Source organism: Ischnura elegans, chromosome 9, assembly GCF_921293095.1.
Source record: "Ischnura elegans chromosome 9, ioIscEleg1.1, whole genome shotgun sequence".
In the NCBI taxonomy this organism is placed as follows: Eukaryota; Metazoa; Arthropoda; class Insecta; order Odonata; family Coenagrionidae; genus Ischnura; species Ischnura elegans.
Window position 1 is genome coordinate 115,176,260 of NC_060254.1, and position 23,304 is coordinate 115,199,563.

The 23,304-nt window shown below is 38.5% G+C and overlaps 1 long non-coding RNA gene across 1 annotated transcript; it reads right to left on the minus strand.

Moving 5' to 3' along the window:
* Positions 1-19,621: 19,621 nt before the first annotated feature.
* LOC124164845 lies at positions 19,622-23,001 on the minus strand. The gene is made up of 2 exons (XR_006866101.1): positions 21,786-23,001; positions 19,622-21,040 (listed from the first exon to the last, which is right to left on the minus strand). It is a non-coding gene; the product is annotated as an uncharacterized LOC124164845 (long non-coding RNA).
* Between the last annotated feature and the right edge of the window lie 303 nt (positions 23,002-23,304).

Below are 23,304 nucleotides of genomic sequence, written 5' to 3' on the forward strand. Positions count from 1 at the left end.
CCTTTTCGCAAATGAAATGTGCAGCTGCTGTGGCTGGATCCATGTCTAAACTGTGGATAGGTAGATGCTTTTATGACAGATAGACGTTTCTAGGCGTGTTATTTATGTACATAGCATAGTGGGAACAACTTAAATTATTTTACCAAGTAGTCATCATTGAGTACACTACTGTTTTCAGTGTCATCTGTCTTGCGACAAAAGATGACTGTAAGTATTTCTTGGCATAAGAGATTTGTTTTGTTCAAAATGGTTAGTATATACATTGGGGACAAGTGTCGTTTTTGTGATATCTATCATACAGGATGTTTCCTTTCGATTAAGCCTATGAGTCCATCGCATGACTACGATTATTATGGAAGAGAGAGCAAGAGTATTTATTCAATGGCCATTAGTGTGATGGTCCCTATTAAAGAATTGAGACAAGTCAATCATCTTATTTGTATTGATTGTGGATAGTGGTGAGAGGATATTGTCTGAGAGCCAGATACCTGTTTGTGCCTGCTGCAGTACCATGATTGTATAAAGGAATTGACTCCCACATTCTAGCCACTCAGAACCCTAGCTAAGGGATTTATGCTTTTATGTGAAATGACTCATTGTAAATCTATGAAATAAGACAGCCAATTACTTCTTAATGTGCTATAGATATATATTGTTCCATATAACATTTTGAGACCATTTATTGTTTCGGTGATTACAATTTTAATGTTCTCATAAGGTGAGGTGAGGCTAACCTATTTTCATTTGAATGTGTATCGTTAATTTATGTAACGATCGAATCTGATTGAAAATTATTGGTGTGAGAGCCCTAGAAATACTTAGGAGGAGGAGAGAGATGAAAGAGTCAGTCTTGTGTGAGGGAACTAATGAATGTACAGTGAGTCCTCGTTCTACGTCACCCCGTTTAACGTCATTTCGCGATAACGTCACGAAAATTTTACGACCGTGATTCGTTTATCGTCCCTTCGCTTCGCGATAACGTCAGGTCTGGTCAGGTCTTTTAAATTTCGCGCGAGAAAAAAGGCGAAGCGGCGGGCGTTGCGGGCGTATTGTTTTGTGGGCGGTAATACAGTCAGTCTAAACGAAGTGTAAAACGGTGTGTTTATTGTCAATTTCGATCACGTTTATAGCTAATTTTCTGCAAAATGAATTCTTAGGTAGGCGCGCAAATGTTAAGTGCGTAAATATCAAGTAAAGTTTTAGCAAATTTTACTTGACATAACGGTTTTCTGGAACCTGAAAAGTGATTTCTAGGAATTTTTCCGTGTAGAACTCGGAGTATTTGTCGTCACTTTTTCGCCGTGTTCTCAATAACCTTGGTTCCTGTAACTGCGACGATGTTTCAGCGATGATGATGCCCAAGCGACGCTCGAACGGGTGACCACCATAGCGAAGCCGAAAAAACAAATGCGGGAAGATACAAAAATGGAGAAGGATGTACGTCGCTGCTGGTATTGCCGTCGATGAAGACAGGGACTCGTATTTATGCCATAGTTTGGCATTCCCATCGTAAAAAATGGCCCAAATATGATACGCTAAAATTTTTTCACGTAGGAATTGTGAGGTCCAGGACCCGATATTCACTTTTTACATTGTTTCTTATGGGATAATGTGCTTCGATTAACGTCATTTCGTTTATCGTCACATTTTTCAGGAACGGTAAGTGACGTTAAACGAGGACTCACTGTATATGACCCTTTTGTATTAACATAAGAAGTATTTCAGGGAAAATATTGGATAAAGATTGAGCTTGGAAGCTAATAAATATTTTATGTCCCCACATGATTCCAGCTCAAAGAGCTCTTGTAGTACGAATGCATTTGAAGGTATATTACTAAACCACATCAACCACTATCCCTATGTAAGTTAGTGAAAATTGTACATGGAATACCTACCTAAATCTAGATATATTGTGCACTGCAATTTTATGGGCGTGGCAGCTACTGGTAGTGACAATAATTTGGGACTTGGCCATCCCTCTGTCAGCAGAGAAGTTGAAGAGGTTACAGAAGCATAGAATTCTCCTCCCATATTGACCAAAGATATATAATTCCCATCAATAGAAAATGAGCAGAGTAGAGTAATATAAAATTAAGCATGAATTGCTGCTGATGTAGATGCCCATGAATTTTTGGAACAAATTGTGATGAGCCCATTACTGTCTACATAGCATTTTCCAACAAATTTATACTGTTGGAGAATAATCAAACCAACATTGTAATTTATTTTAATAATTTATCATGGATTAGACCTTGACTCTGAAAATTATTCTCTTGAGTGTTTCTAAATCATCATTACCTTACATGCCAGTCCTTCTCAAATTAATTGGTGATAGTCGAGGTATTCCTACAAATAGGCCTAACACAGTTAATAGGTATTTATGCATTCACAATAAAGGATCCAGTTCCTTTCGTTAAATTTCCTGCATTATAATATGGCATGATGTAAGTAACCGATTAATGGAGATGTTGCTCTGGATGTTCATCAACTTTACCTAGGCTGTTTCCATTAGTATGGGATCAGAAATGTAGCATTGAAAAGAATTTGGTGATAATGCCACACTTCTATTCATATTACAAACTTTTACCAAATTACAGCTCACCACCCCCTGTAATTTAATGATTCATATTCGCTATATCATGAAACCCATTCTTCATCCACAGCTTATGTCTCTTGTAACTACTCTCATTCCATATGCTATGAAAACCCACTCAGAAGCATATTAATAACATGCTTGTGAAACAAGCTCTTAAACAATTTGAAACGTGGTGGTAACTGATACCACCTCCAGAAAAACGGTTGCATTTCGCTATTCTTTATAGTTACTAAATAATTACAGGTAAGCTCAAAGGAAATAAAGTAAGAGAGTATCATTTCTAAGTCATTCCTATTTTATTTAACAGTAATTTGCAAGCATCAATTTTTCCAGATTATCAGTTATGTCGATACACATATGGAATCAATCAGCCATGCATTGGGAAATGAAATGTACTTGGGAGAGTGGATATCAGTGTTCGTTGTTTGGTATAAATTTAGAAAAATAATCATCTGGTACATAATTTAGCATACATTATATGATATTAATAATATATTGGAAGTAATGACCTTGATTTTTTAAAAGTAAACTCCTTGCATCGAAAAGAAAGAATAATTTTATATCATATCTGTATCCTTGAGCACCGAATATATTAAAAACAGTGTAATGAATGATAGGTGGCTTAGGTAACCCACACCACCACTGGCCCCAGACTGGAATACTATGTGGCAGGCCAAGTAGGTACCCCTGAAACTTATTAAACTGAAGCCCATAAGCAAATTATGAAGTCTATTGAGAGGTGCATGGGGGTTCTTAACTCTAGGTTCATATCATTGCTGAGGCATTGAGTGCTGGAGTGTACACCAATAAAATCAGGATTGATAGTTTATTCTTGTGTTGTACTTCATAATATGTGTGTAGGGGCTGGTTTTCCCTTCCCAGACGAGGCTGATTATTATGGAGATTCCAGCTCTTGCAGAGTCCCTAATTCTTGGAAGAGGCATATTAAACAAGTCCAGAACTATTAGACAAGCGATTATTAACAGGTTACCTAATGCATTGGTAAATCACCAATTGATACACTACCATTGCTTTTGTTGGTGGTCAAACTACGGTTTTCCACCTTAAAATTAATCATGGGATCCCTCGTAGAAGGGATACCCTGTAGTTGCCACCAACCTCATCAGAATGGACTAAAATGAGAAAAGAAATATTACGAATGGGTCATGTTTCATCCATTATTTTTTCATGCATTTTTCTGTTACTTGCATAAGACATATAATTTCTTTCACTAGGTAGAAATTTCCCTTAACAATTATCTCTGCTTGGGTCTCTTAACCTTCTTGATTGTGAGGTACTTCAGGATAAAAGTATAACAGTCATCACTATAGCTCAGTTCATATCAATTGCCACCCATTCAGGCTGTGCTTCCTTTTTCTTAGGAACGGTAGTAAGAAAGTGATATTTTTAGGTGTGCTGATGACTTTAGATGCTGCAAATTTGCTACCTATATAATATTATAGCGTGATTGATTTTTAAGAAGATCCAAAATTATGAGGTAGAAACTCCTTCACTTGACTTTGTACATAATTTAAAAATTCCCAAGGTATCTCTTAAATTGAAACTACTACAAAATGAAGAAGATTTGAATTTATTCAATAAAAATATGAACTTAATGTCACTTCTATTCTAAAAAGTTAGGTGTACTTATATACGTTAGCGACAAATGTTGAGGTGCATTTCGTCAGTACCATAACTCTTAAATATTAATGCCAGGATACAAATTGTGAACATTGAATTCAGGGTTGCAACGTAATGATAGGCAGTCCGTTGTAAATAGATTCTTATTTTTATCTATTTTGAGGGGTTTTGTTCACCTTATTTTCCGTCTTCTTAGCACCCTGTTACCAGCTCTTATCCCGTAAAATTATCCTTTCTTATCTACAGTCTTCCAATAATTAAGCAAACTAATCTTAGGACATCGCTTGCGGTTGATAACAATTTTCAAAACATTTTACCACACTCATGAGGACTGTTTACATTACCATTTTCATTCCCTATAACTAATTATCCGGCCAATTCTGCGATAAACGATACGACGAAACTGACTACTTCAATCAAATACTTGTATTATCATTAAAATGGGTCCATCAAAGCAAAGGCATAACCAAATCTGGCATAAGCAAATGCATAATAACGCCAAATTCCTCTCATTTACAAGTTTTTATCCCAATTACTCACTGTAATCTTAGGTGTCTAATCGCATACATATTTCCAACGCACTCACCTTCAATATTAATATACACGTTGAGCTCTCACTTGTATTTAAAAGTGTACAACATACTTTTCATTAATCAACGTTATAATTCAATAGCATTGCACTTACCAGCTGAATCTCGCTCTATTTTTGTTTGTCGAGGACAATTGCATGCCGATTTTCTCTGATTGGCTCGCAGTGACGTATTGCAGGAAAACTTCGGGTATCTTCGACTTCCCCACTACCGCGGAGGGGAAGGCACGAAATTGTTTTCGTGAAGCCTACTGAATAGCAAATTACGCGTCTTCGAATGTTTACGCGGCGTAACCACGTAAACGGAATCTTTCGTCTTCGCGACCGCGTAAAGAGTTCCTGAATAGCCCTGCTGACCTGGGAATTGGAAAGTTGCAAAGAATTGAAAATTGCATGCTAACAAATACGTCCACATTCATGCAAAGGAAAAACTTGCCAACTGCTCATACAGACAAGATGAGAAGGCATAAAGGCCGCTTTACACGGTGAATTTTCATTCGAAAGATCATTCGAATTAAATTCATTCGTCTTTCGGTGGGTTATGACGTACTAAGTAGAGATTAGAACGGTACGAATTGATAGCGGAAAACCACTTTCATAAATCGTGCGTTTTGTGAACTCGTAACGAAGTACATAAGTTAAAATAAGTTGTTTTCGCTGAAGGGCAACGATCATTCTGCTTCAAGATAGTGCGCTCTAGAACATGATCACAAGGAAACTTACTCTTCAAATGACCATATCATTTATATTATTCACGGAATCATTCAAGCAAATTGGGAAATGCTTGAAATTTAATTCTTATGTTTACCTTCAATGATGAGAGATAGGCAATATTGTGATTTCATAGGGGAGCCAAGATAACGTAACGGCTCATTTTCGTTCTACTGTGTTCACCGAATAAACAGAGATTTTGTCATTAATTGGGGCTCTCAACCCAAACTTCAGCGCTCATCTCATGTAATATATTTTAATAATTGTAAATTAAACAAAATATTGAAGCAATCGAGGAGAAAAACGACGTTTTTATTCATTGAATATCCCGAATGTCATTTCCGAATTACCCATTTTAGACAATTGATGTTTGTGAATTTATGTTCTCTCAAAGTACATATTATAATTTGAGCTTTGCATATGGTTACTTTGCTTCCAAAATTTTAAATATGATCTTAAAATACCGAGGTGTATGCCAACGGCAAGATGGACGCCGTGCGCTCATATCATTCACGGAAATCATTCAAGCAACCGTAAACTTGGATTTGTAAAAAGAATTCTCGGTAAATGCCCAAAAAAGGTGAAAGAAATAAGCTACCTGACTCTAGTGAGGCCTCACTTGGAATATGCTGCTAGCGTGTGGGACCCTTACGAGGTAGGACTAACAGGTGAAATTAATCGAGTACAGCGCAGGGCGGCCAGATTTGTGATGAGTTGTTACGACAAAAAGTGCAGCGTTTCAAGTATGTTAAACGAGTTAGGATGGGAATCTTTACAGGAGCGTAGATCGAAGTATAGGCTTAACTTACTTAGGAAACTCGAAGATAATATTTTCTCAGACGACGTGAAGCATATCCTTCGTTTACCATCGTACTATAGTAGACGCGATCATGAGAAAAAAATAAAATAAATAGACTGCAAAACAGAGAGATTTAAAATGTCATTCTTCCCTCGTGCTATTAAGGATAGCAATGTTGTCTCAATTGAAAGCATTAATGGCAACGCTCGCTAGGATCACCCATTGCATGTTTTTCGTAGTTCTAACCTTGCATGTATTTGCTCTAGGAATTACTAACCATTAGCAATTTTTTAATGAATAAGCATGTATATTTTTCTAGTGTGCATAATATTTCTTTGACTGTGTGGTGTGCATGTGGCGGTCCTCTTGCATGCTGCATGTTGGTGATTGATCACCCCCTGCCAAACACCCTATAGGTGGCTCGCAGGGTATAATGTAGATGTAGAAGCAAATTAGAACAGGCCTAAAATTTTCCTCAAATGATCATTCGATCGCAGGAAATTTCCGTTACACACGGTTAATGATGGTCATTCGAAAGATCATTAGAATGATCTTGCGAAATAAAATTCACCGTGTTAAGCGGCCTTAAAAAAAGGAAACTTTCTGAAACATGAATTAAGGAATACATAAGTCAGTAGGATACACAACAGTCAACCTATTAGTAAATTCTAGATCTACACCTAACACCATTGTGTTTGGCAGGGGGCGACTAATCTTCAACATGCAGCAGTGAAGACGAAACTCCATGCAAGTGTAAACCTAAAAAGAAAAACAAAACATGCAGAGAGTCGTCCGAGGGAGTGACGCGAATAATTCTAGTAATTGAGACACCATTGCTATTGTTGATAGTACGAGGGAAGAATAACGATTTCAATATCTCTGATTTGCAGTCTATTACTACCGAGTCGTCCGAAAATAATCGTAGCCTACTGTGTACTACTTCGCCAGTGTCGTTCATGTAAAGAAGGAATATGAGTGGGCCAATGACACCACCCTGGGGGACGCCAGAAATGACCTCAACCTTATTGGAGACTACACCATCTAATACTACTCTTTGGACGCGGTCGTTCAAAAGCTCTCTTATCCAGGAAATGACATCATCATCAGATCATCTAGGCCATAAGATTTCAGTTTTATTATTAACTTCCCGTGGTGTACTTTATCAAATGCTATTTTGAAATCAAGAAAAATCGAGTCTACTATTTTGACTGTGAATTACCACTGTAATAGGGGATATAGCTGAAACGAGCAGAGAACTACCACTGTGAAGAACACGAACTCTCAATCACAGATATATATTTTACATATTTCTACAATTTTGCGTAGTCCGATACGACGAAACAGTATTTCACCGGGAAAATGTACGGATTTTACGAACGGACGACATGTACTGAAGATCACCAGTGAAGGAACGTAAAACAGGACAGAGGACCGTGCGATAATTGTAATATTACTCTAAGAACATTCACACAGTGTGAGACGACTGACAGTAGGATAAGTAAACACAACCCCATGATAAAAATTTTTTTGATCACATGTTACAAACACATAACGTCAATGTTGGATTTTCAAAATCAAATAAACAGCAAAGCATCCAAGTATCCTATAAGAAACTTGATTGTGGGTGGAGATTTCAACGTACCTTCTATAGATTGGGAGACTTATAGCTTCATTCCTGGTGGGAGGGATAAATAGATCTGAGAGGCTTTAATACAAACTTTTACATTTATATCATTGTTTCAAATAGTATCCGCACCACACAGAGGAGAAAATATTCTTGATTTATTAGCGACAAATATACCACATCAGGTAATAAATGTTGGCACTGTCGAAGGAATAAGTGACCATCGGGTAGTAACTGCAAAATTTCTCTAAATACCGCTGTAAACTTTAAAAAAGAGCGTAAAGTTTTCATTTTTAAAAGAGCTGATTTTGATGGGTTTAAGAGTCATCTGAAAAATGCTTTCCCCGAGTTTCAAGAATCAGTATTAAAGTTAAATGTAGAGAATACTTGGAAAGCTTTTCTTTCGCTCGTAACTTCGGGAATAAATACCTACATCCCTAGTAAAATAGTAAAAGAAGGCAGCGAACCGAGATGGTACGACGCGGAAGTGAGAAAATCATTGAGGCGACAGATAGCGTGTCATGCTAAAATGAAAAAAGTCAGCACGGATTTATCCGCTAATGAACGCGAGCTAATAATTAAAAAATATAGGTTGACTAAAGCCGCCACGAAGGAAGCGTTCAGGAATGCGTTCACGAATTTAAAAAAAAAACACTAGTAGAGCAGTTACAGGATAACCCAAAAGCATTTTGATCATATGCTAGGGAAGTTCAAGGTAAACGATCTACCGTATGTTCGCTGAGAAACGACAATGGAGATGTGTTGACAAGCAGTTACGATAAAGCCAATTTATTAAATTCCTACTTTAAGAGCGTGTTTACGGAGCCTTCCGAAAACTCACCCGAGACCGATGGCAATCCCAGTATACATAAGATGCCAGCTATTGACATTAGTACGCTCGGAATAGAAAATATATAGAAATCGCTTAGTCCAAATAAATCACCTGGTCCAGACGAAATCCCTTCTGGCGTATATAAAGAACTAACCTCAGAAATTGCCCCCTACTTGCAGTTAATATTCAGTAAATCCATCAAGCAACACGAAGTACCTAATGACTGGAAAATCGCTAATATAACGCCAATGTTTAAAAGTGGAGACAAGGAACAGCCATCTAATTACAGGCCGATATCCTTAACGTCCATCTCTTGGAAAGTCCTTGAACACATCGTAGTCAGCTCGGTAATGAAACACCTAGACGCGCAAAACTTATTAATGGGAACTCAACATGGATTCAAGAAAAGCAGATCGTGCGAAACTCAGTTAGCGCTTTTCGCCCACGGTATTTTAGTCTCCGGGGTAGACAACATTCCAGTAGACGCGATTTTTCTTGATTTAAAAAACGCATTTGATAAAGTACCCCACGGAAAGTTAATAATAAAACTGAAATCTTATGGTCTAGACGAAGATGTCATTTCCTGGTTTAGAGAATTTTTGAGCGACCGCGTACAAAGAGTAGTATTAGACGGTGCAGTCTCCAATGAGGTTAGAGTCACTTCTGGCGTTCCACAGGGTAGTGTCATTGGCCCACTCCTATTCCTTCTTTATATAAACGACATTGGCGAAGTAGTGCAGAGTAAGTTGCGATTATATGCAGACGACGCTGTAGTTTACAGAGAAATCCGTTCCAGCAAAGATATAGATGAACTAACGAATGACCTTGCTGCTATCCAAGCTTGGTGCGATGCTTGGCAGTTGGAATTAAATTTGGAAAATTGCGTCGTAATGAATTTCTGGAAGAAGAATAACTCCCTAGAGCGTAACTATATCATTTGGGGCACCCAGTTAAAGGCAGTTGAATCCGTGAAATTCTGGGGTTAGACTCAATAATGATCTATCGTGGAATAAACATATTCGAGAAATAACCGGTCAAGCTAATCGTAAAATGGGGTTTGTTAAAAGAATATTAGGAAAGTGCGACGACAAAGTGAGAGCAATTAGCTACTTTTCCCTCGTTAGACCACATTTGGAATACGCTGCCAGTGTTTGGGTCTCTCATGAAAAAGGCTTAATAACAGAGTTAGAACGCGTGCAAAGAAGAGCTGCCAGGTGTTTCATAGGTCGTTACGATAGTCTTGTTAGTGTAACTGACCTCTTAGATAAACTCGGATGGCAATCTCTGTCGGACCGTAGATTGAAAAATAGACTAAACCTTTTAGATAAATTCAAGAGCAGTGTCTTTTCTGACGAAGTTAACCATATCTTGCGGACGCCAACGTACTACGGAAGATCAGATCATATAAATAAAATAAGAGAGATAGATTGCAGAACAGACAGATTCCGAATGTCATTTTTTCCACGATCAATAAGAGATTATAATGGCAGCAATAGACCTCGTAAATAGATTGCATGACTTGTAGAGTAGCCTACTAACCTATGTAAAACTTAATGCATGTTTCTGAATGTCTATCGATATTCTATTTCTAACAGCATATATTAGTATAGATTGTTATTATACGGGACGTTTTTTGGACGGTGTGGTGTGCATGTAGGAGTCCAAATGCGTGCTGCATGCTGGTGATTGATCACCCCCTGCCAAACACCCTAGAGGTGGCTCGCAGAGTATTATGTAGATGTAGATTTAGATGTTACTCATGAAAATCGCCAAAATCCCAATCTTGATGACAGGACACAAAAATAATAATGCCTAATAGTATCAATTGTTTATAATTAAATTAGTTATCTAAAAGAATTAATATATATATTAATAATTAATTAATAAAGATTCAGTCACACATTCAAACATTTTCAAAACAGTCAGACATTCTGTCTAGAACGTTGGTTACCAAATGGGGTCCATCTGGGACCCCAGCGGAGTAACTAGAGATATACTTTGCAGGAGGATGAGGAAGATTAGTGGGGGTAACCCCCCCCCCCTCCCAAGAAATGGGGAGTTCAGGAAAATATTTGAAAAATTACATGCCTGAAAAAGCATTTTCATCATTTTGGCGCTTATAATTTATTTTTAAACAGAGGCAGTTATTATGTATCCAATCCAAACAAAATTTTAAATAATTTTTTGATTTCTCTGAAGCTTTGAGGGGATACATCCGCTCATCTCCCCATAGTTACGCCTCTGTGGTACCCCATTCGTATTTTAATTGATACAGCTTCCAAATAAACGTAATTTTGATCCTACTTTGGCCAATAATACGGATTTTAAAAGTTGTTCACAAACCTGGAGATACATGAGCGTGAAAATTTATTATGGTATAAACGATCACAAGGATAAGGTTTGAGAAATTAACTGCAAAACCGAAATATTTTAGATGTTTTTCCCGCGTGCAATAAGGAATCATATACTACTTAACTTAGGCAATTTTCCAGTTATTAGGTACTTCGTGTTCCTTGTTGGATTTACTGAATATTGACTGCAAGTAGAGGGAAATTTCTGTGGCTAGTTCTTTATACAAGCGAGAAGGGATTTCGTCTGGACCCGAGGATTTACTAGGGCCCGTATGTTTTCAACCTCCAATGGTTCATGAACAGAAGACGAAGTGATCGATTAAAAATTATTTCATAGCTAAATGTTGAGTAAAATTGTGGTATCCTGTCGACAGAATCGTCTCGGCTATTAAGGATATATCGAGCCTGTGGACGAGCTTTACTATACTTTTTCATAGGTTGTTGCCGCCAATGACTTGCTGCGAATTTTGCCTTTCCCTTGAAGCTCATCGCCCGTTTGAAAACGCTTCCCTCCTAGCCAATTCTTCATTTCAGCGTAAATATGAAGTCACACGGCGCTATGTCGACATTGAACGGGTGCTCGAAAACGTCCCATTGAAATTGCTAAAGGAGCTATTGGGCAGCATCAGCTCTGAGGTGACGGGCATTGTCAAGGATCAGAACAAATAGATTACATGACTTTGTAGTGTATTCTAAATTTTGGGGCCCTACGTAACAATTACTTTTCACCACTAAAACCCGTTATCCATTTTCGTCATTCATTCCGAGAAAGCCCAGTAAGTACATTCAAAAAGCGTGGGTAGCTGTGGATACGGATAAAAATTACTTCATGAATGCTTTTTCCTTATCTTGGAAAATATCATCTCTGGCCAAATGATATGCGTCCCGGATGCCATGTGGTAATATAGTTGATTTCCACCTATTTATGAAAAAGAAGGATTATAACTTGTTCATTTACTTCTCTTTACCTTGCAGAGACTGAAGAGTAACCTTACTAGTTTATTTGGAACTATCAACAGATCGAGAGGGAAGATCCCGACTGAAATCAAAACCTGTCGGTTGCAGCTACACAAAGCAAAAATTCAGAAATAGGATCATATCACATTCGTAATACTGCAAGCAGTTGTGCCGACTCCATGGGGCTTGAGGGGGCCCGAGACCCCTCAAAAATTCGGTATGGGTGTGAGAAAAAAATGTGTCAGCCTTTTGATTTTTCCCGGAGTGTCCAGATATCGAGATTAAAGTTATCACTGTTCTAATGTTGATCATATGAGTCTTCTATAATGCTTAAAAAATATAAAACTCAATACTTATAAAATTTCCTGGGGCAATATCCCTGGTTTGGGCCCCCCCAATATTTTTCCTAAGTCGGCATCCCTGATTGCAAGGCAAGGAAACTAAAAAATCTCCTTATACGACCAAGTGTGACCGTTAATTTAGGTACTAAACGTAAACCAGAGACTATTAATTCATAATGAAAATGAAATCGAAGAATGTTAAGTAGACCAAATGTCGAGGCTTCTGCTCATTATATCCAAACACGCCAGGACACGAATAAAGCTGAAAGTCTCCCATTCCATATAAATTATGTTAAAATCTCCACCTACATTCAAGTTAGTAAGCATAAAATTTTCCAAATCCAAGGTCAGGGCAGTTTGGCATTCTTGGCTGTCGGACGCTTTGGGCCCGATAGGGCTTTCTCACCTCACCCCACAGATGATGGCTGCGCCGTTGCCAAGTCAAAAGGGGACTTTTAGCGCACATTGGACAAAATTCTTGAAAATCATCGTAGAAAGACGATCAAAAAAGGACCGTATTTCTGGTGTCATCAAGAAGACGATAAAGGCAATAAATTGTTGATAGCACGAGAGGAACTATAAAATCAAAATTGTACTACACGTGGCCCACATGGGTGGGGGCCCTCCCGGTGTTTTGGGTCCATCCGTCGCGAGCTCGGACCCCGGGAAAGGGTCGGATTAGGCTCGGAGTCGAGGGTGAACCCTCATTAGGGCGACTGACCATCGGTAGTCCCCACGAGAGCGACATTAACCATTCTCTCTTCCTCCAACTTTTATACGTACACCCTCCCTCCATTTATCCACCCTCACCATTCGCTTTGACTGCACCAACGGATCTCTTCTCGCCCTACGCTTTTGTCCATATCTCTTTGCCCTCTCTCTCTCTCTCTCTCTCCCTTCTCATAAGCCACCTCTCTCATCTTTCTCCTCCCCATCCTCCCACCCCATCGGGCCCGGTCCGGCCGTAAGTGGAGAGAGGAAGGGAATTAAGGCGAGGGTAGGGCTCTGGAGCGGGCACTTCAAACCAAATAGTCTGGGTGGTGGGGGGCATCGGGAGTCTGGGATATTGAAAAAATCTGAATGCCTACTACCAGACGTGGAGGATCGAGAATAGAACAACTAAGTCGCGCATGATGATGGCATGGCGAGGAGGATGAGGGGGGAATGGGGCGAGGTTTTGTAATGTATTGTGTACGTAGGGAGAAAGAGTACTGGGAGTGATGATACGGTTGGGCTGGGGGAATAGCCGGGGTCAAGAGGGCGGGGAAGAAAGGGTTTTGGGCCGGACGATGTGCACAACCGCGGGGAAGTGTGGCTCAGGTAGCGGTTAAGTTTGCAAATTGAGGTGCAGGGTCGGATCTTCTCCGTTGCGTGAGCATCTGCAATCCGAAATGCAAGCGTTATCTTTCTGTCATTCTTTCCCGTACTCATCGCACTGCCCGCTTGAACAATGTTCATTTCCATTGGTTTTATGCAGAAAAAATCTTCAGACCTCGTAAAAATGTTTCTGTAGTCTGTTTTACAATTACCGGCAGAAAAGTATGTGAACTGGGATAACGCTGCCAGTTGAAATAAAAAATATTAATTTCTATAGATATAATACCCACTGCTAACTATGTTTACAGGCTAATCAAAACATTTTCGTTTACTTAATTCTAAATGTATAAAATTTAATATTCCTCTAGAAGTATTCTCTCCTAGCAATATTTTTCCTACTCATATTATTGTACATATCTTCCTTTATGCTCCGATGTAATGGCTATCGAGATTATTAATTATTAAATAAATTGTGGGAGTACCTACGTGTAATCAATTATGAAGTATATTTTATTTTATTCGGTGAAATTTAATTTAAGGGAAATTAGATTTCAAATTGCAAGAAAGGTTGTTGTATTGGGCTCTTGAGAATTTACTGAATGCACGAAATTCACCTATGGTGCACATTGACGACCTAGATTTGTTGGTTGTTGCAACTTTTTCAGGTTTATTTTGTGGCAACTACTCTAGTTAAACTGCGAACTAAAAAATGCATTATCAAAGAACTACAAGAAAACCTCTGTTATGCGTTTGCCGGAACATTTCGCTACAAAATCACTTGCGGTGTATGATTTAGCTCGAAAATGCCCGAGATATTGAATTGTAATGTATAAGAGGCGTAAATTATGACTTTTTTTATGTCTGAAGCCTAGAGATCCTTTTTGTAACACTTAGTTTTCTAATACTACTTATAATACTACTATAAGAAAAGTAAGTGTTATTAAATTATATTTTTCTTGATGGGAAGCGTAGTGGCTTCAGGTCGAAGGTTTACGCAGTGGTTAGCAGTAGAATGGAGAGCGTTTTCCCGGGATGATGCGGTAATCTGCGTATCCATGGAGCGATGCCGCTCCGAGAAGCTCGTCTCCGCTAGGCGCGTTAAGTGCTTACCTTGCCAGCGTGAAGTCCGCGTCATCCCCGCTTGTATCTGCTATGAATCGGCGATTGGGTGCGATCAAGTGTGCCTCGCGGCAATAGCCGCTCGACCTGTGTGTGCATCGGTTGTCGCCTCTTCTGTCGCTGCTTGCTCCCTCTATCTCTCGCCAGGCATCCTCTTAGCGGCATTGATTCTCCTAGTTGCGTTTTCGAAATATTGCAATCCTTGCTCTCATTTTGTTCAATATTGTGTTCTCCTAAAACTATCCCTTTCGAGAAATCCCTTGGCTAGATTTCCTGAAATGATAGATGAAGATAATCTTGTTTATCTTCTTTTTGTTTAATTATGTATCATGTTAAATGTTATAAAAAGAGATACGCAAAACGTTAAGCGGATTTAAAACCAATAAATGAAGTTTGTTTATTACGCCAATGTGATGATGTCTTGATCGGTCTGTGAACTTCCATGAAAACTTTAGTAGTTTTTATACCCACCTGGGTGATTTTATGAATTGAATTGAATGTACATGTTGCTTTTATTTATCGTGTGGGAGCCAACATGTCATTGTTGCTTTGTTTGTCTCGCATAAATTAATACCACATTTTGCCTAGCTATATAACCTGTCTAACTCTAGTAAAAAGAAATCGATCTCACACTAGATAAATTTTATGCGATGACTCGGTATGCTGCTCGTCGAATGTGCTCAATGCATTGCCAATGTGCGCAAAATATTTTTCCATATGTGTGGGTGCTTTGCCGTTGTCCCTTTTTTTTGAGCCACGGCCCCATCATACCTTTCATCCGCCGAGCTGCATGGCGACTGCACATCGGTGCGGGGAATTCTCTCACTGTTGATGCAGCGAGCAGGACCACGGCGGTGTTTGAGGAGTGCTTTCACTCGCGATTGAGTCCGGCAGTGGCTGCGCGTCGTCTCTCAAGAATAAGGAGCCCCTTTGTGCTCTGTGATCCGTCGTGTCTGGCGCTCCGCCCGGACAGACTGGCCGAGTACTTTGCAATGCGGCTGAATGTGCGGGCTGGTCTGCACTGCGATGTGGAGATGCTTATTGCAGCCGTCCGGATGACCTTCCGTCCTCTATAATTTTTCCTCTTGCATTTCCTCCCCCGGCTTTGTGTCGCCCATTCGCTTCAGTATCCGTCTCCCACCAAACCACTCCGCTCTCCGATTAGTCCAGATCGCGATCCCGCTGCGTATTTTTTTTAATCTTTCCCATTCCAAGCGAACAGCAATCGGGCGGTCTTCCTTGCAATGCAATTGGAGAAAAATGCTTTCCTATCGTTTCCTCCTACCTCCCCCCGCCCCAAGATTTCGTGAAGAGTGTGGCAGGATGTGATGGGGGGAAGGGGACCGACAGGACCCGGTGCAATCGCTTCCGTTATTCGTTTATTTCGCCTCTGCAATTTGGCTTGACTGCATTTGGGGTGCCACCAGTTGGCGATGTTGTTTTTTTTCCTGTTTTCCTTCCGCTCTGGACAGGGTGCCCACTTGTGCGTAGCTCTCACGATGAAGTCCTTAAGTCGTATACCACCAGCAGCAGCAACAGAGGGGGAAGGTCTTCGGGTTGGGCGGTAGGCGGTGTTGCGCGCTGTCCCTCCCACGCAATATCCCTGTGGGGAGGGGGTTGGTCCCCAGCGGGTGGGTGGGTGGGAGTGGCCTCGTATCCATGGTGACGGAGAGAGTGAGAGAGATAAGTGGGGAGGGAGGGAGGTCGCACAACATCCCGGGGTGTATCCAGCGAGCGCCCTCCATTTTGGCCCCCCGGAGCCTCAGAGAAAGAAAAAAATATTAAAACTATTGTCTATTTTTGACGCATAATAACTGCATCTGCTTCAAGTTAAATTTTAACAGCCAAAATTACGTAAAATGTATTTCCAAGCATTTCGTTTATCAAAAAATTTCCCGGAACACCCATTGCCAGGGGGGTCTCCCTGCGAAGGCCCTTTAAATTAATTATTTTTAAATTTATTGGTTTTTATTGTGTTCCCAACAACATAATTGCAGGAAAAATACAACTGATAGAAAGTATATAAACATAATACTAAAATACAATCCCAGTTTTTTTTAGAATATAACACATCAAATGTAGTCCCTCCCTTCATCCCCCCCAAAGAATATTCCTAGTTACGCCACTGATTGAAGATAACTTAGTAACCCCTACTATTTATTAAGGGTTAAGGAACAAATGGTTTTCGCTACCAAGCCTCCTTCATGAGTACTCGTACATTATACACATACCAAAAAATGGCTTAAAAACCGTTCGGTATTGCAACTCTAATAAACATTGGTAATTGCAGAGTTATCTTCACTGTAAATAGGAAGCATTTCCAACTCGTAATAACTTCCAATTATTATTCTTTTTAATATTCTTCTGTATTCTTTTGAGGCTATCCATTGCGCAACCTCGAGCAAGCGAGAAATCTCATCGTTATTCGACTCAGTTAATTATATTTATTTTCGGCACATTTCTCTGTGCAATCGCAGACAAAACAACACTCTGCCAAAACTCTCGATGTTTTTGTTCTAAACCAAGAACCATCGGTGTTTCGTGGACAAACTCTCCTCTTTCCTTTTCACCGAGTGAGTGCTATTCAAGCGTCTTTTTTTATTTCCGCCGCTCCAGTATAATCCTCCCGAACGGCGAACGATCATTCCAAGCGGATGCTATTCATTTCCCACTCGATCGGGAGGGGGGGCGTCAAGAGTCGCTTTCAACGGGGCACTCGCCGAATCGCCGAAACAAAAAAGAAACGAAATGTAATCGGCAAAGGATTGGCGCGCTAGGGGGTTGTGTTTGAATCGCTCGTAATAATTCCACTCACTCACCATCACGAGCGGTCCATTACGAGTGCTCACCAACACGAAGGGTAATTGGTGTGTTTGAAATTTTCGTCTCGAAGTCGTATTGGAGCCTTCGTAATGAGATGGATCACGAGTGGTGGTTGTGGCAACGTTGTAATTTCCTTCATTTGTTTACGGATTCCTCAGTAGCATGGCGTAAATTAAAGTAAACAAGGGCGTAAATATGAAGTTATCGCTGAGCAGAAATATATGCTTCTGCAATTCATTGAAGGTACACTATATAAAATGAAACGTATTGCGACATGAATGATTTATTTTTTCTATTAATAAACCATTAAGCGTATTAGTTCTTTCTATTTACGTTACATTAGCCTCTTATTCTTCCATATCTGATCCATATTTTTCGGTAAATGATCGTTTTCTTATATATTAATTATTTTTACAGAGTGATTAGCTTAAATGAAACGTAAAAATAACTGCTTACTCAATAATGGAAAATTTTGTAGCATCGTATATGTTGCTGAGAAACTATGTTTCCATAAATTGCCATTTAAGAATCTCATAACATTTGTTGTGATTAATTAATTTTCCCTCGGCGTTGGCAAGATTTGAAATCTGCCTCTAAAGTAGCGTGCTACAATCGTGAGGGCACCCAGACTGGGAGTGGAGCCCTTAAATTTAGTGAGCTTAATCATATTAAAAAATGTATGATAGCACTGATACGGAAGAATGCGACACACGGGCATGAAGACTTGCAGGAAATACTAATCATTTTTGATATTGAGGTAATACTAGCATTAGCGTAGCAGACCCCAAGTGTAGCTAAGTTGAGTATGTCACAAAATAGAATCATTGGTTATTTCAGCAACAGAATTCACCAGAAAGCCAGGTAGATAAAGAAAAAAATAGTGAATACGTAGACTCAAGTGATCTTTCTTCCTTTGACCCGACCCCGTAAACCTCAAAATCTCTTTCCACATCTACTAAGAGTGTTTCAACACTTATTTCCACTTCTAATCCACTTTCCATAATTATTCAGACCCTCTTAATTTCTAATCCCCACTCAAGCTCACTCACTTCCTCCTCAAATCAAACTACCACACCAAGCACCATTGTTTCAATTCTCAAGACGAGGCGGGCGACTCTAAAGCAAGTCTTGCATAATATCCCAAGAGGAATAGCTTATATACCTTGTATGTGCTACTACATAGTATGTGCAACAAAATGGCCCAACTTATGTGGCCATTTCCTCTTGGGGTTTTAGATTTTAGCCTGAAATTAGCTCTGAGCTCTAATTTAGTGTTTGTGTGAACTTTCCAGCCTATTGTTTTTCATTGAAAGTTATTCTGTGCCATAAGAATTACTACTTCTGTGCTGAATCCACTTTCCATAACCTAACACTCATACATGTTTCTATCCCCCTGCACATTTTAATCAACTTAAATTATGCCTAGGACAAAAATTAATGCTGGAAGATAGGAGCAATGAGAGAAATGCCCATTTTTTCAAAGTTCAAGATAAAAAAATTCCAGTAATGAAAAGAAAAGTAGAAGGTGAATAGGAATGGAGGGAGGTTTAAGATGTGAAAAAGATAAAAATAGAGTTTGATCTACATAGGGGTTTAGTATGCAATTAGACCTGCAAGAATATTCTTAATGCAGTGCATATATAATTCATGCCCAATTCTAATTTCTTGTAATTAAATAGGGTAAGAAACACAATATATGTAATTGTTACAAAAAATTTACTCTCCTATTCAAAAATATTCTAATTAGCCTCTCGCTTAATCCTATTGGCTCAATCTACGACTCATCTTGGTTTCTAAAAGATACTGTTATAAAATTAATGCTATTCTAATCCATTAGGTTTGTCACTATTATAGGTGAACATTTAAATTTATCTTATACAAGGTCAAGGTTATATAAAAAATAGCATCATTAACATACATCTTGGCTTTGAATTGTCTTTATTTTCAAAGAAAAGAACAACACATAGTATCGTTGATGTACTGCAATAGAAATAACGTTATATAAGGTGTTGGTATACATCACATTCATGGATCACATTAATGTGAAGTTGAGAAAGTACAGCATATCATAGAAATATAAAATTTTGTAGGCCATAATGGATTTATTATTGAATATTGAGTATCAACAACCATTATGGATGGAAAACCTATGATCCTCATTAATCACTTTCATAAAAGACAAATAATGCAAGCAATCATCAAATTAATGAGTAATTCCATTCTCATTGGCAGAAAGTAATCTCCGCTGCATACCATTGTGGACATACCTACACCTAAGGAGGGAAACCAAATAGAAAATGAAGCAGAAATGGTATAAGCTGAGGAATAGTAAGAAAGGTAGCAGTTGAAGGAGTAAAAACATTGCTTTTATCACATGGTGATTAATTGTCTACCATGGTCTCATTGCAGCTTACCATTTTAAAGGTCTCACCTTGAACATGTTACACTGTAACAAAACCATGGTCAGACACAATTAATCATCATGTGGAATCAGTAAAGTTTTTATTCCTTCATATCTTATGATAAAGCATTTCCACCGAGTTACACCCACTAATATTAACTATAGTAAGAATAAACCTTGACCACACATGAAAGACTGTCATTCAGACTCCTGCTTATTGTACAGTGAGTGTGCCTTGGGAGGCTCAGTATGAAGAGGGCAAAAAAAATGTTTCAGCACATTTGAAGAGAAAAAGTGGCTTGGACATCTAAACTGTTGGTATTGAACACCAATGTTTGTTGGAGAACCCTAAAAATTGATTCAACTATTTGGATTAGTTTTAGATGTTGAAAGATTTGATGATGGGTCAAGTGAAACAAGGTACATACCAAGCTTGTTGTGATAAAAAGTCACCAAGGAGTCAAGCGGTTTATCCTGCAATCTGAAGGCCTGGTTACACAGTACATAAACACTTAGTTAATGCGTGAAATCATGAACGATTTTGGTGGACTGGAACAGGACATAAACAAATGCATGAACCACATTACAACAGGTTCTATTTTCTGTTCCTGCGTTCACACAAGTTTGGTGCTTATGCAGTGCATTTTCATGTTCATTCGCGCATTCAATCATTTAAGCATTAACTTGTGCATGTTAATGTATCATGTAACCAGGCCTTTACTGATGGTAGACTTCCTGGTAGATCTAAGAATTATTATTTATACAAAGATTGGTATTCTGAGAAAAATGCACACCAGAGTATTTCCATTGAAATAATTCGTCAACCAAACAACCACTGAACAGCGTCCTTTGGATTAGTATTTTAAATGTTACGATTTAGTAGGGGTTCTCCATAAGCCTCACCCAAATTTGAACCTGGGAGAATCTGGTTGAGTTAATCTGAAAAATTAAAAATACAACAGTAACAGAAAAGCAACATATCAAATCCTTAAGATTAAAAAATTGAACAGAAACCATTAAAATCAAAGCAAGGTAAGATGAGTCAAAATAATCTTATCCTAACATGCCTCCCATTCCTAAGGCTATTCATAGCTATTTGAGGATCTATTGCTATAGATCTTAGCAGATATGCATGGTTTCAATTTGTATAATCATGGATATATAATAATTATATTCTATTTCGGAAAACCAGTTGGGTAAGTCAATGTAAGAAGCTCATTAGGCACTTAAAATATCATTCAGCAGGTAATGAGTTACAATGTAAATTTCTAAAAAGTAATTGCCCCTAGTTGCTTCAAAATAAAATATTATTAAATCACATGAACTCACCACTTGCATACTAATCAAATGATATATGTTATAATTTAAATAATCCCTTTCCTTTAACACTACATGATTTTTTTAGAGATGCCACCATGGCAATGTGAGTTCCATCTATTACTCTGATTTTCAAAGGGAAAACATACATCACATATAACCAGTAAAAACCAACCACTTAATGCATGACGCATACATACTTGCCTAAGAAATATAGCATTCAGTCTACTGCGTTCACTATTCACGGACGTTCATAAATTTTTAAACCAAGTTAGAATATACCTACGCCAGCGCTATGATATTGAATTTTGGCTATGGTCCACGGTCACCCATTGTTAAAGAGATAGTCATTTATAGTTTTTGTCACCTCTTCCACACCCCGGCACAAAAAGCTTCTCTCCATGTTCATATATGCATCATAAGCTATGTATGGCACTTATTGTCCAACAGCATTGAAGGTAAGAGTAGCCAATACCTGTAATGAAATGAATGTTTATCTTGAGGCAAAGTTGAACAGTTATCGATACACACGGTTACATGCGCGAGTGAGAAACAACCTTAATGTATTTTCATGGTTATATATTCAGCTATTTTAAGTTAGATATAAGCTAATATGTAATGACGCCCATATTACACAATTAAATACAAGATACCAATGCTCGGAATTAGTAACACAATAAAACTATAGTAATCAACGTCCGGTCAAAAGAAACTAATGACCGAGGATACTTTTCGCAAAACTACCGTTCTCATACGGAAGTTCAAAGCCTAACTTGAAGAACAATGAATAAACTTATCCTAGAATAGCGAAATACGGTAACGGAAGGACATTAGCACTGTTAAAACACTTTTAAACGAATTATTTAGGATGAGCGGTAAAACAATTCAATTGCACTTATCGAGTTTGAGTAAATAATCATTCCAGCAAGGCATAATTTGCTTCTCAACAACCAGAAGTTGACTCTCCACCACATAACCCTCCCTGCAGAAATGAAAATGTTGAGAAAACAACGAGTGAACGTATTTACATTGTACGCGCTTTGCGCGCATCGGTGTATTTGTTTTGGGGGCAAATTCAAATACACCGATTTAAAATTAATGTCATGATCAGCGGTAATAAAGTTAGACTTCTTCGCGTTTCAAATCTTATTTAACGTTGGATCACCAGCAGAAATCGCTGTAAAATTTCTATGAATAAAAAAATAAATATTCATACATGAAACATGTGTACTTACTTTGTTTACATAACTTACAGCTGATGTCCGTGAAGCTTCGGAGATGTATGGCGTCAATCAGATTTTGCGTTCAGCGTTCATTGAGGCGAAAAAGGCTTCTGTATTCCTTTTCACTCAGTTCAAAGGCGACTCCTCTTCTCCTGAAATTACGCTGTGTTCTCTCATCAATTAAATCCTCGGCATCAAAATTCTCATGTGCGTACATTAACATCATGAAGTCCGCCATATTGTTTACTTGGTATCCATCGTAGTCAATCCTTCGTAATCATCTCGACCGATGGCTACCGAGTCAGATAATTACGAAGGGTTTTTACGAGTGAAATTTTTACGAGTGATTCAAACACACCAAAATTCCGAATCGCTCGTAATTGTACCCGTAAGCTTTTTAATCCTAAATGAAATATTTACAGAAAAGAGAGCTCCGTTTATATAGAAGAGCGACTAACTTTGCATTACTTTCCTCGATTTTGCCTGCAGCAGAATTTGAAGAGCCCTCGAATAGTTCATATTATCAGCTTTCTCTATTGTGTGGTATTTTTTAAAATTAAATTTCAATGAAAAAATTATCTGTGACAGCATTTTATCAAAATATTTAACAACTAATCACTTAAAGATATCAGATTGATTGATTCAAATGTAGTTAATGATGTA